General features: G+C 39.0%; 2 protein-coding genes across 5 annotated transcripts in view; one reads left to right on the top strand and one right to left on the bottom strand.

The window, feature by feature from the left end:
- Positions 1 to 12,964, bottom strand: part of ppk23 (pickpocket 23) — a 76,694-nt gene that overhangs the window by 27,889 nt on the left and 35,841 nt on the right. For 2 of the 3 annotated variants that reach the window (XM_066293369.1, XM_066293363.1), the window contains exon 2: positions 11,093 to 11,198. The exons of the other annotated variant lie outside the window; for it this stretch is intronic. The gene's annotated coding sequence lies outside the window, so the exon portion shown is untranslated. The remainder of the gene's footprint in view (positions 1 to 11,092; positions 11,199 to 12,964) is intronic. 3 annotated transcript variants of the gene reach the window in all.
- Positions 1 to 12,964, top strand: part of Grip (Glutamate receptor interacting protein) — an 88,570-nt gene that overhangs the window by 504 nt on the left and 75,102 nt on the right. The gene's annotated exons all lie outside the window — the stretch shown is intronic.

The following is a 12,964-nucleotide window of genomic DNA, read 5'->3' on the forward strand; positions in this document are numbered from 1 at the left end:
ATGGCCGCCAGCTGGGGGTTTTCTCCGCCGAGCTGTCAATCACGTTTCGGCGTTTTGGGCGATTTTTTAAATATCCGAAACGTGTCCGATGGGATCGGCTCCAGAGGAGAGCCGGAGCGAACTTCAAAGCGGCCGAGCCTGATGAACAAAGTGCTTTATCCCCGTTTAAAACGTATTTGCCGAGACGCCGTTGGCATTTAGATTTTTAAATAAATTGACATTCAATAACTCCCTTAAGTGTTTTCAATTTTCCAGGGTAAGATGGGATACTCGGTAACGCCCCAGGGTGATTACAAAACTGCGCTGAGCACCACCGTTTCATTTAGTAACGATTTTACACAGACGCATCTGGTACCCGATTTTTGAAGCAATGACTCGGTGTGGCCGATTTTTAAACGTAAACGCGTGCGGTAATGTGCGGGGTGTTCCGTAAACGTGCCGACGAACTTTCAGGGGATCTAGAGCTGACGAAAACGAGTATTTAGAGCGGAAGAAGCTAGATCCGAAATCGCTTCGTTGGCGAGATACGGGGCGGTCAACTGTTAATATATATATATACAAAGGTCTGTACAAAATTCTACCACAGATTTCTGAGGTCAAAACACGACGATTCAACCCAATTTACCTTAGTCCAAAAGTGGACGGTCTTCGAAATACGGGGCGTCAAAGTGAAAACAAAAAAAAGCAAAAAAATTGATTTCTTGGTTGGTAACGCTGCTGTCTACACAGAATGTCGTATCGGGCGGTTTTTGGGGATAAGAAATCAGAATCCGTTTACATTTTCGATGCACAATATAGAGGGCGTTGTCAGCGCTCGATGAACCAAGATTACCAACCAACAAATGAATCTTTTTGCTTTTTTTCCTTTTCACTTTGACGCCCTGTATTTCGAAGACCGTCCACTTTTGGACTAAGGTAAATTGGGTTGAATCGTCGTGTTTTGACCTCAGAAATCTGTGGTAGAATTTTGTACAGACCTTTTAGAGACACCCTGTATATATAATGTTATTAATAAACGACGTAAATTTGTTAAGAAGCACTTATCATCTGTTTTCTATCTACTTTATGTTGATTTGTGTGAATTCACATCAAACACTAGATTATAGTACATTTTGTTATCACATGAGCGTTTTGTTTCTCCTAGTCGGGATCTTTGATTTGCGGACAATTCACTGGACAAAACAACGTTTGTCTCCATATCCTCCATCTCTATCAGAACAAAATAAAATTAACTTCTCCTACACAATTTTAAAAAATCGCACTCGGAGACTTATGCCGGTTGTTCGGCAGGCGCATGAGTGTGAAGTCATTTTCCTTTATCTCGGAAACAGCTACCCGAGTAAACATTAAAAGGCCCTTTTTTTTATCGAGAATTAACGGAGTATTATGGAAGGAATATTCGAATTGAAACAGCCCAGTGGCGCGCCATTTTTTTTTATGGGAAACGTCCCATCGAACGGCGGCACTGACGCCGATGGAGCAAATGGAAACGCTCTGCCCACCAAGGAACGTGCGAACATATCGCGTTGTGGCGCGTCCCAAATTTTACGTGCGTGTCCCAAAACCGATTATGAAATAGTAAAAAAACAATTAACACCCCGTATCTCGAAAATTGGGCAATTTCAGGCCTAACTTTATTCGTTCTAAATGCTGGTTTTTATGAGTTCTACATCCCCTGAAAGTTCGTCGGTATGCTTGTAAAACATCTCGTGCATAGTTCGGGTTGCGCAGAATGGGACACAGAAATGAACTGCGGACTCGTATAAAGACACCAGCAGCACGTGAAAAATAATCTGAGGGTTAATTAAAAAAAAAAAAAAAAAAAAAAATATTAAAAAAGTCTCATTTACTTGCAATTTAATTTGCACCGTTTGTAGGTGAAATTCTCGCTGGGTCGGAATCTTTTTAGATAGGCCCCAATTTGCCACGTATACATACACATATGTGTGTACAGCGTGATTCTTTGCGAATGGGACGTGGCAACATTCGAAATAGGGGACATCAATAAATGACCATTGAATCCAACATTGCTAATACCAATGTTTCGTGTTTCCGGAACTGCAGGGTGATAAGGGTAAAAAAGTTTTTTTCACAATTCAAAATTTTTCTAATTTTTTTTTTTTCATCTCTTAATAACTCTTTGCGCTTTCGAATCATCAATACCGAAGTTCCTATACTTAGATTTTGTAAGAGGCGAAGTAAGAATTTTGATTTAGTTTTCACGTAGGTCCTAGAGGGCGCCAGCTACAACCTACCGCTTCAAAATTTTCGGTCACAATTTTTATAAGCGCGACTAAGGTTAAATTCTACTCAATGTAACTGAAGGTAAAAAAGACTTATCTTTCATTAGTTAATGGCTTTCGATTTTTTTAAGATTGGAATATAAAATATTTTAATTAATTAAATGTTTAAAATTTATTAAATATTTCAAATAGTTTACCGCGAACCCCCTTATGAATATAAATCCGGTAGACGAGGGGAAGTGTCGAGATTAAACGAAAATTTTTTTTTTTAGCAAAAATAATTCATTATATTGGATAGAATTCGGCCTTAGTTGCACTCGTAAAAAACTATTACCACATATACTGAAACAGCGGGTTGTAACTAGCGTCCTGTAAAAGCTACGTAAAAATTGGATCAACATTCTTACTGCTGACCTTACAAAACTGAAGTATACCAATTTTGGTGTTGATGCTATGAAAACACAAAAAGTTATTAAAACATTTTACAATGAAATTTCAACTTTAGTCACCCTGTAATTCTGAACAAGCAACATTCGTCTAAGATATGTTAGGTCCAATCATCACATTTTGGTGTCCCCTATCTTGGGTTTTGCCATGTTCCATTTTCAATGGATCACTAGGTATATAGGATGTAACATATGAAGATATTTCAGGAGATTTTGCAAATTTTTTTCTCATATTTTGCAATTTTTGTCACATACGTCTTAAGATAAATTTTCGAACTTTCGTGCATTTAATGTTTTTAAGATCCTCTACAGCAAAACGTCAAATTCGCCGATAGCCTGACACGGGGAGTTATAGCGTTTTGAGTCGGATACTATTTTATGCTTTGTATCTTCTTTGGATCACCCTGTATAAATTCTGTTACCAAGTAATGTTCGTTTTTCACTTTTTTAACGTTTACTTTCACCGATTTCACAGAATTTGCCAAAATATTTACGAACGCACATCAAAAAATTCTAACCAACATATTTGGGTCCGAGTTTCGACCATTTTCATGCTTTTTCTTCTATTTTGGAAGTTTTGCATAAGGTGATCCTTCTTGTAAAGCATTTTCGAATTGTCACAAAATTCGAGAAAAAATGTGAAATTTCGCAACTCTGCATATCGAAAATGATGCGTTTGTGACCGTGGGTCTGTTGGAATGTTTAAAATTATTTTGCAGAGGACCATCGCCGCCTGAAATACCGCCATGATGGTATGTCCCATCCTTTGTATGGTGGAAATTAAAAATTTTTTTAAAACGATTGGTAAAGACTAATGATCATTATTTTCCGTTTATGAATCATTTCAGGGATAAACTGATATTCGATTTTTGAACTAAATTAATTTTAAATAAGTCACTTAATATGTATTTTTAGTACAAACAAAGCCATTTTTCAATGGCGTCTGAAAAAGCAATCAAGTTTTGCTTCGGATAATTCTAACAATAACTTTAAAATGCTACATTGCAGCGTTTCGATCACAAACCAAAAACGAAGCGCCACTGGTTTTTGATTCGTGTTATAAGTGGACACTCGATGACCATCTCAGTTATTTTCCTCCCTTTTAGATTTAAAAGAGAGGTATTCAGTGACGTCCCCGAAAATCAAGATTTTTTTTGCCTGCAACCGATTAACCTCAACGCTCGGACATTTATAATTTCCGTTACCGAAATGGGCAATGGAAAATTCAGCGACTACGGAATGGTGTCGTGGTTAACATCGTGTTACCTCTTTCTTTAACACGATACAGTTGCAGTTGATTATGTAACGCAGCATTCGAGAGGTGGCATGACATCAAAACGACGTAACACGGCATCTTCGCACGGCGAAGATTTACAATTCTGACGTCATTTCATGCGATTGCGTTCCAAATTTAAAAAGAGTTGTTCGGCGATTAAGGTAGTTTTTTTGGGAAATCGAGTTAGGGCGATATATGAATTTTCTGATGAGGTATTATCGCAAAACGGAACTTAGGGCCATAAAATTTCAATTTAAAAAGTAATGAAACTAAAGGGTATGTATGCATAAAATTAAAGCCTTTTCCCGATGAGGCATTAAATTTACAATTCGGTTTCATTCCGAATTGGAGTTCTATTTTTAATTTTCTGGTTGTTTACTATTTGCATTTAGTTTCGAAGTCGGGAAATAATTTAAAAAGCGAACTAAAGACTGATTTTGTTGTTTAATTAAAAACTCAGCAAATAATTGATCTTCTTACTGAAACGTTCGAAAGCAAAGAGAAATATCTGGTAACACAGGGCTTTTGTACTGGTATTGGTTAATGAAGTGTTAACACGCCTTTCAGTTGTAAAACGCTATTTAAATGGTTTTTATTGTCTGTGTACACATATTATAAACAGCTAAAGATTTAACTACAAACATGGGAACTCCGCGCGGCATTGAACATTTCAGCTTAAGAATTCTCATTTAGACGTTTTGTTTAATTGTCAGATTATTCTGGCATTTTTCCAAATTTACAAAACATCTGCAACAAAGTCCATTGAAACTTCATGCATTAGAATTGAGATAAGTATAAAGGGGCCTTGTCAGGGAGCGCCACTGCTCACTGAATAATCACCCTTCTCCATTGTGTTTTATGCAAATCGAGGAATCTAAATAGGCGACAAACGTATGAAACAATAGTTTACACAAATTTATCAAGATTAAATCTTAATCCGTGAAATTTGCATCGGGTCGAACCCGGGCGCTGCGAAATAGCATAATAATTGGTTATCCGGGCTTGTTTTGCATAGATATAAGGCGAGAGTCCCCCTCTTTTCCCTCCCATGCCTTATTTCACTTTCATGATTTTTACGTTAAAATCATTCGAAATGAAAGTTTTTAAATATCGAACGTAGCTGCCTCACCGTTTGAATGCAGATAGGCAACACTTTGACGTCGCCTCGACCGACGACGTTCCAAATATCGACTTCGGTTCGGTGCAGTAAGTTGGTTGCGACCGGCGAATGCCAAAAGTGTTACGCTTTGAAATTTTTATCAATTTTTCGAAATCTCCTGACGCGACCGCACTGTTATGCCATTAAACGTGGCAGCATTTTGTGGATACATAGCAGATACGCACTCTCAAATTCTTTAAAAAACAGCGACGTACTTCTGAGGAATTTTCACATTTTTCGATTGAAATTTCCTTCAAGCCCTCGTGGGGGACTTTGGCCGTCGTTACGTCCCTTAAAAACACGGATGTTGCAGGCAAATACCTAAATTTTCAAATTCGATAAAAATCTGTGAAGTATCTCGATTCTGACGAAGTAAAGGAATTTTCAAAAAATAAAACGCAGAGATTTTGTTAGTTGATTATTCGAACTTTCTTTTTTCCCTTGATGAGACAACTCTGGATTACCGAATTGCATTTTCACGCGGCGGATTTTATAAATGCATTTTCAGCATCTTAAATATACGAAAGGCAGTAGCGCCGATGCTCGCACGGCGCGTTCAGGGACGGAGACATTGTACGTTTTAATTTTCACGCATTCCTTTTAATTTCCTCATCGAGCAACACTTGTACGTTTATCCCATTACCAAGCGTCGCACCTTGCCGATAAATGTGCGGGCCCTCAAATCATTCAAAAATCAGTGGCGCACCTTGTTTTCAAAAGTTTCCGGAAATTAAAAAATAGTTAAACACTCAAATTTATGAGTTGATTTTTTAAACGTGCCTCATTCCGTTGATTGCACCGCACTAGTTTTGTCGAATTGCACTTTCAGGGGTCAGATTTCAAGAGATTCCAAGAATTTTTCAATAACGGCAAACTGAGATTTTCCCCTTGGATTTTGGGACGCCACGCAGGATCGTTCCCCTCGTGGAGCGACTCTGACTGCTCTAATTTCACTTATGGCTGGAGAATTCTCTACACAAATTCTTCAAGAGAGTTCCGATTTTACAAAAGCGAGTGCCGTAGCTCGGTTCTTAACATCTTCAGAAATATTCGAAGTGACTGATTCAGACCCGTCCATTTCTGGCAGTTTATTTTTCCACGACAAACAGATTTTACAGACAGATTTTTAACGTTTTAACAGAAACAAAAACGAGTAGCGATTACCACCTTCCTCGGGACTTCCCCCGAGGAAATTGGCACGTTTTGTAATTAATTTTCTTATTCGGTGTTCATCAATTTCCTGAAAAATCTAAACCTTAATGTCGGCTATCTCCTAATGAGCAAACGAAACTACATTATAAGAGAAAAAGGGCATCGTTTGCAACTTTAAGCCTGCGAGATTAAAACTCAGAAAAAGTCGTTTATCATTAAACGCCTAAATACTTCAAAACTCTTAATTGCCTTAAGACTATAATTAAGAGCTCAAGATAATTGGCTAGATGTACCAGGAAAGCAACTGTACCGTAGTTAAAGAGGTAATTGCGGCATTACCAATTTTTGAACAGTAAAAGTGGGATTGGTAAATTGCAACGCCGCAGCTTTGTTTGTTTCACTTTCGACCAGTGTTGCCGTTCTATTTTTGTGCCTTTTAAACGTTTTTGCATTCCCTTTTGTTGTACGCATAAATTAAGGGATAAAGTAGCAAATTTCCGATGCGTTAATGCCAATACAAAATATATTGAAGGGGCAAAAATACGAAAAGTGTAGGGAAACAAGTACACGAAACAGATAAAACGTGGATCTTATATCAAAGTTCCATCTCCCGTTCTAAATGACGCGGGATCTGGATCGAGTTTCTCCAGACGAACCGAGATCTGGAAGTTCTCGGGACGTCCGACAAAAGCCAATTTCTGTGTATCACCTCGCTATATAAGACAGATTAAATCTGAAAGGAGACATTCTTAATTCAATTTCGAGCGATATTAACTTTCCTTCATTTCTGGTCTTGTTTCGTAAGTGGGTGAAAATGCTATAGTTGGGGCACGTCGTAGTTATTAGGAAATACCGTTCGTCGTCCTCCTGGAGTTCAGGAATTTCATAAGGAAAGACTGGATTTTTCGCCTTTGACTTCCAACAATAGATCAAGTAATCCGGAACTAAATTAGGCCATATAGTAGTTTTATAATAAGAAGAGTTTTTATCGTTAATTGATCAGTGGCGGGTCTGGGGGCAAGTGGGCCTCGGTGCCATGCAAATTAATGCGGGACGTTCGCGAATTTTCTAGAACTTCCGTTCCACTTTTGTGAATGCACGTATATGTGTGTTCGAATTCCTTTCGTCAGCGTTTTGAATTGCGAACGCTACCTCTGGGTGAAACTGTCAAACGACCCACTTAAATGACAAAAATTTCTGCATCTACGGGGAATAACGTGTTACGGAGACATTTTAGGGGGCGATAGTGCCCTGCGAAGTAATAAAGAAATGCTTCCAGACCCACGATCAAAAACGCACCATTTTTGATATACGGGGTGGCGTCGTTTGACGGGTGACGTAGTGAAACAAAATCATCGATACGGCTGAGACTCCACCGTGGCATTCTGGATTACAAACCGAATTATGTAGCCCGAACTTTCTTATTTTGCGCCGATGTATATTTGTGCAAAATTCACGAAAACGGGGAAAGGTACGAAAGTACCACACGAGACCTAAAAGCTTGAAAGATCGAGGAAGGAATTTAAATTTGGCGCCTGAGTTCACGCGGGGTGTCCCAAAAAAAGGCGCAAAGCACAAAATGGTACGCGATCCAAAAAAACCTAACGCCCTGTACATGGCTATCGACGAATTTGATATTTTGCTGATCTTAAACGAAATAGGTGTACGAAATTTAAAAAATTTAATTAATTAAAACGCAAAATACGAGAAATAATGTGAAACTTTGCAAGGTTGCACAGGGTGATTTTTCAAGTAGCTTCAAGACGGAACGTTCTCCTGTATAGTTTTCAAGATACGAAGTGTCAAAGTTGATAAAATAAATTACACGCTGTCTGATATCTTTCGATGTATTTGAGCTAATTGTACGAAAATACAGGGTGAGTCGGGAGGATCGGGCCAAACTTCAGGAGCGTGTTGTACATGAAAAATAAATTTAAAAAAACTCAAATGTTGTTGTTCGATTTTCGTTTGTTTACAAGTTATAGCGTAAATAAAATTAAAACATAAAATTTAAAAAATTTATAAATTCCATAAGCAAATCCATAAATTGACGTTTGGATATCATAGTAAATGTTCGAAAATATTGCCATTAACTTCTAAACATTTTCGGCTTCGTCTATGAAGAGCATTCGTTGCGCCCCTGATTGTTTCATGTCTCTCTTTAATGGCAGCTGCAGCATTTCTAATGCGTCGAATTAGTGCATCTTGAGTGTCCGCTTTTACTCTGTACACTTCAGTTTTAAACCAACCCCACAAACAATAGTCTAGTGGTGTGAGGTCTGGAGACCTTGGAGGCCCACTAATGAGGCCACCACGACCAATCCAACGTATTAATTTATGGAACTTCTTATGAAATTTATACATTTTTTAAATTTTATATTTTAATTTTATTTACGCTATAACTTGTAAACAAACGAAAATCGGATAACAACATTTGAGTTTTTTTGCATTTATTTTTCATGTACAACGCGCTCCTGAAGTTTGGCACGATCCTCCCGACTCACCCTGTATATTTTTTTAAGAGCAGCGTCTTTGTCGCGTTTTCAGTTTAGAGTTGTAGAAAAACGACGAACAAATTACAATAATTTTCTTTAAACTTACAAGTTCAATTTACAGGCGTCAGTTTCCTACGACGTTCCTTTTTTTTGTTTCTTTTGGAAACGCATCAGATGGAAATTAAGTGTCCTAATGGTCGCTTGTGGCGACCTCTAGAAGATAAAACTAAGTCGTTGATAAATTTGTATTTCCCGTCCCAAAGAACCCCCGGGAACGAAATTTCGTTAAAACTAGCTGGAAGAGATCGAAACGTATCCGAGAGTATGTGATTTATGTTTCCAACTTTGATGCCGCGTATCCTTAAAACTAAACGATCCAGGACACATGTTTATAAGATGTTCCATCTTAAAACAACTTGAAAAATCACCCTGTGAAATATCGGACAATTTTTCAATAGCACCCCGTACATCGAATGCGTTGCGTTTTTGACCATGGATCTATTGACGTGCTTTTACTATTTTGCATAGTACCATCGCCGCCTGATATATCTCGATGATGACACGTTACACCTTGTATATTCCCTTCCAAAGAGTACTTTTGTATTGCCCTATCTCACAGTCAATAATGCGCCGGGCATCCGCTACACTAATTTATAGGGGTCAGATGAAAACCGGCATATCTCTGACCCTTTTACATTTGTTCAACAACCAGAACTGGACGAAATTTTACTGCAATTATCGGCAACGCATCGAGCATAAAATAAATTAGAAATTACTAATTTGGATAAAATCACAAAACTCTCCGGTTCAATTAACAGGAGATTAAAAATTTCCCATTAAACGGCAACTCAGCACTACTCATTTGCCGATCGTCGTAACCGAAGTGCAATTTCAATATAATTAGTAGAATCGCAAAAGATAACGGGGTGAAAGGTGTTTCGTGGAATAAGTAACGGCAACGCGGCAGCACCCTTCTGCTTTCGACGCATGAGGGACGCAGCGGCGTTGCCGCAATCGCGAATTTTCCCCGAAAGCCATGAAATTTTATTGCTTATGTAAAACCGAACCCTTTCGGAAATAAACGAGACCCCTTAGGACTTTAAGAGAATATTGGCGTATATAGAAGATTACGGTTATATATTCCCTGTCTTTGTATTAAGCGCAATTTTATCGGGATCGCGTCTCGAGGCGCACAAAGGCCCTTTATTACACGGTCGAATAAGAAAAATGGTTTTTTTTTTAACTCAAAGGAATTGTGCGGAATAAATCATGGCCGAACGAAATTAAATCGCGATTTCGGCTAACAACGTCGAAACTGGATACGAATCGGGCATGTTCCGTTATTGGAGTGCATTTTGACTGAGGAAAGTTACGATTCAATTAGTGACTCGTTTTTGAGGCAGTTCAATCAAGTCCAAGGTGAGATTTTTCCTCAACGCAACGCTATTTTATTTTAGTTGCGGATCATGGTAAAAGGCAATCTCCCTAAATTGAACAAACAACAGTTTCGCTTAAGCTTTTAACGATTTTATTTTGGAGGGCTTCCAATTCCTTTTTGTCTGCCACAGAATAGACGCTGTAGCTATTTAACCCCCATCAAAGATGGTTTTTAGCCACCGCGACACGCAATTTTCTATTTGATCAATATTGAAAATAAGCAAAACAAACTGGATTACTTCCGCAATTATTTAACGAAAATGTTTATTTCGGTCGGAACGTGCGTTTTCAATTAACGGAAAATAATACAGGAAAGGCCGGGCACAAAGTAAAATAGGGAAATTTACAGCCCATGGTTAATGTAAACAATGACGTGCATTATTGCTAATTGTTCACGAAAATATGAGCAAAAATGTGACTGTTGTGAGGTGTATTGTTATTGAGGTGGCAGAGTTGCTTCACAGTTGAAATTTTGAGAATTTTCGCCGAAAATTGGATTTCGCACCCAAAAACTCCACGCCCGAGAGATTTGACAGTCAGCAGGCAAAAACTCCTTAAGACGTCGCTACGATTGGCCAACCAGAGCTGCGTTCGCTTGTTCAATACGTCAAATTAATCTTATACCACATGGCCCCTGTATCCGGGCGTGCCCTGACGTGCCTCAGGGCCGCCAATTTTCCGTCTTTGTCTTAGATGACCCGATAAACAGAAACGGACATGTGATCGGGGCGCGGTGGCCGCCGACGTCGAATCATTTTTAGATCTTGAGCAACGGACCCGCATCTTCACGAGGTTCCAAAGTGGAAGGGCCTAATTTCAGCGGTTTGAGACCTCGTTTGACGTGTGATGCGGAAGCCATAGCAATGAACTAAACCCGAACTGACCTGAAAAATTCAAATTTCTTACGCGCCAACCCGGCCACGCGACGCCGCTCGCTCCTCCATTTGCTCCCGCAGTAGCTTCCGATCCATCGCTGTGCCCATGGAGAAACTGCAAAAATAAGAAGTGTAAACGACTAAGTGCGGCAACGCCGAAAAGGATTGACAAGCGATGGCGGCGCCGTCGCTGTCTAAAGCGAAAAAAAAACGAAGTGCGGTGCGACCAGATCGACCGAATTTTCCTTTTTGTCCGGCGAAAGTATTGATTGCGCGAGTTTCCTCGTACCACCAAGGAGAGTTGCGATGTGACAAAATCAGTGTTGCTCGTGGTTTTTAAATTTAGATCATTTAATGGCGTTTCAAGAGTGGCAAAAAACAGTTCCGTCCGCGTTTTAGTTATATTTAGGTTGAATTTTCGTATGGGAGGATTAAATTTATTAGAGCAGCAAAACCTTTGCCACGCCACAGAAGTCACATTGAAGCATAAAATGAATGGTTTACTAAGTGGTTTACAGAACTATATTCTACTGAGATAAGTCGACATTTAAAACAGGGACCTCGTGTTCGAGACTATATACGAGCTCATAAATTAAGCTTCCATTAGCTCGAGAATACACAAACGCATGTAATACGGTCAAAACAAGAATCTTAAAATGTTTACACTTGACTTTTCCGATCTTTTCGGCGCTATTGCCAAGGGAAACTCAATAGCAATTAAATGGTTGTTATTGTGATGGACGGCGTAGCGACCGATCGTGTTTGATTCGGCTTTAAGAGAAAAATTAAAAAGTACGGCAACGTCCTCGATAGTTATGACGGATAAGCGAGCGGTACGACGTTGCCGTTCGGTCGAAAAGGAGGAAATCATTGATTCTTTAAGTTTATCGGCTCTTAACGAGGATCCCAATGGGCAACATTAAGACCGACTAACGGGAAAAGTTGGAGATTTCATTTAAATCAATGCGGAATTGTTAAGTAATAGGCAGATCCAATCGAACTTTTTAAATGGGCGAGAAACTTTTCCCCAAAAGTTTTCCAACTTCGCTTTTTTCCGGGGCATTTCAAGAAAAGTGAAAATTCGAAAGGAGGGCCTTTCTCTATTTCCCCTTCAATATTTGAATTTAATTAACCCCATTATGATGTTTGTTTAGGATTCCGTTGAAAATAATCGCTCTGAATAACGCCCATACAGTAATTTATCCCTTGCAAAGGTTCTTCCTCAATGGAACACGACATCAGCAATGAATCTGCTTGTCATTCGGGTTTTATTAATTGTTCGCGGGATAAATTGAGATGAAATTATCCGTGGTGCACAAGAAAATCTGGAACGACAAAGGCCCGTTTTGACGACATACAAATACAATCGAATAGACGTTAAACCGACTTAAGTGTTCAAGTAAAATTTTTGGGCCTCAGGCCTAGATGTCACCCCCGATGGTATGTTTTCCGAAAATGTAATTACCCCCCCCCATGCCATTTTTGTCCCACTTTTATATACGATCAATTAACAATCAAGCTGAAAACCATTTTATTAAATTCTCGCAATAATCCCCACGGTCTGCCAAATAATGAACGGTCAACAACTGTGTATTATATTGTTTCGTAACATGGTCAATATGAGATTTTTCCGATACAAAAACGAAACGGCAAATAGTGATTTATTATTAGCGAACATATAGCCGTTCCCAGCAGCCCTTAAACCTAATCAACTTGGGCATTGTAATGCCTGCGCTAATTCGATTAAAAACCCCGTTAAATAAATATTTTCGGAGGTTGGATAAAAATTTTCAAACGATGAGCATACTTGATGACATCAAATTCATTCACCGCCTACTTCGTGACAAAAGACTGCACGGACGTTTATTTGGCAGCTGACAG

This window comes from Euwallacea fornicatus, chromosome 19 (genome assembly GCF_040115645.1).
Source record: "Euwallacea fornicatus isolate EFF26 chromosome 19, ASM4011564v1, whole genome shotgun sequence".
NCBI lineage: Eukaryota > Metazoa > Arthropoda > Insecta > Coleoptera > Curculionidae > Euwallacea > Euwallacea fornicatus.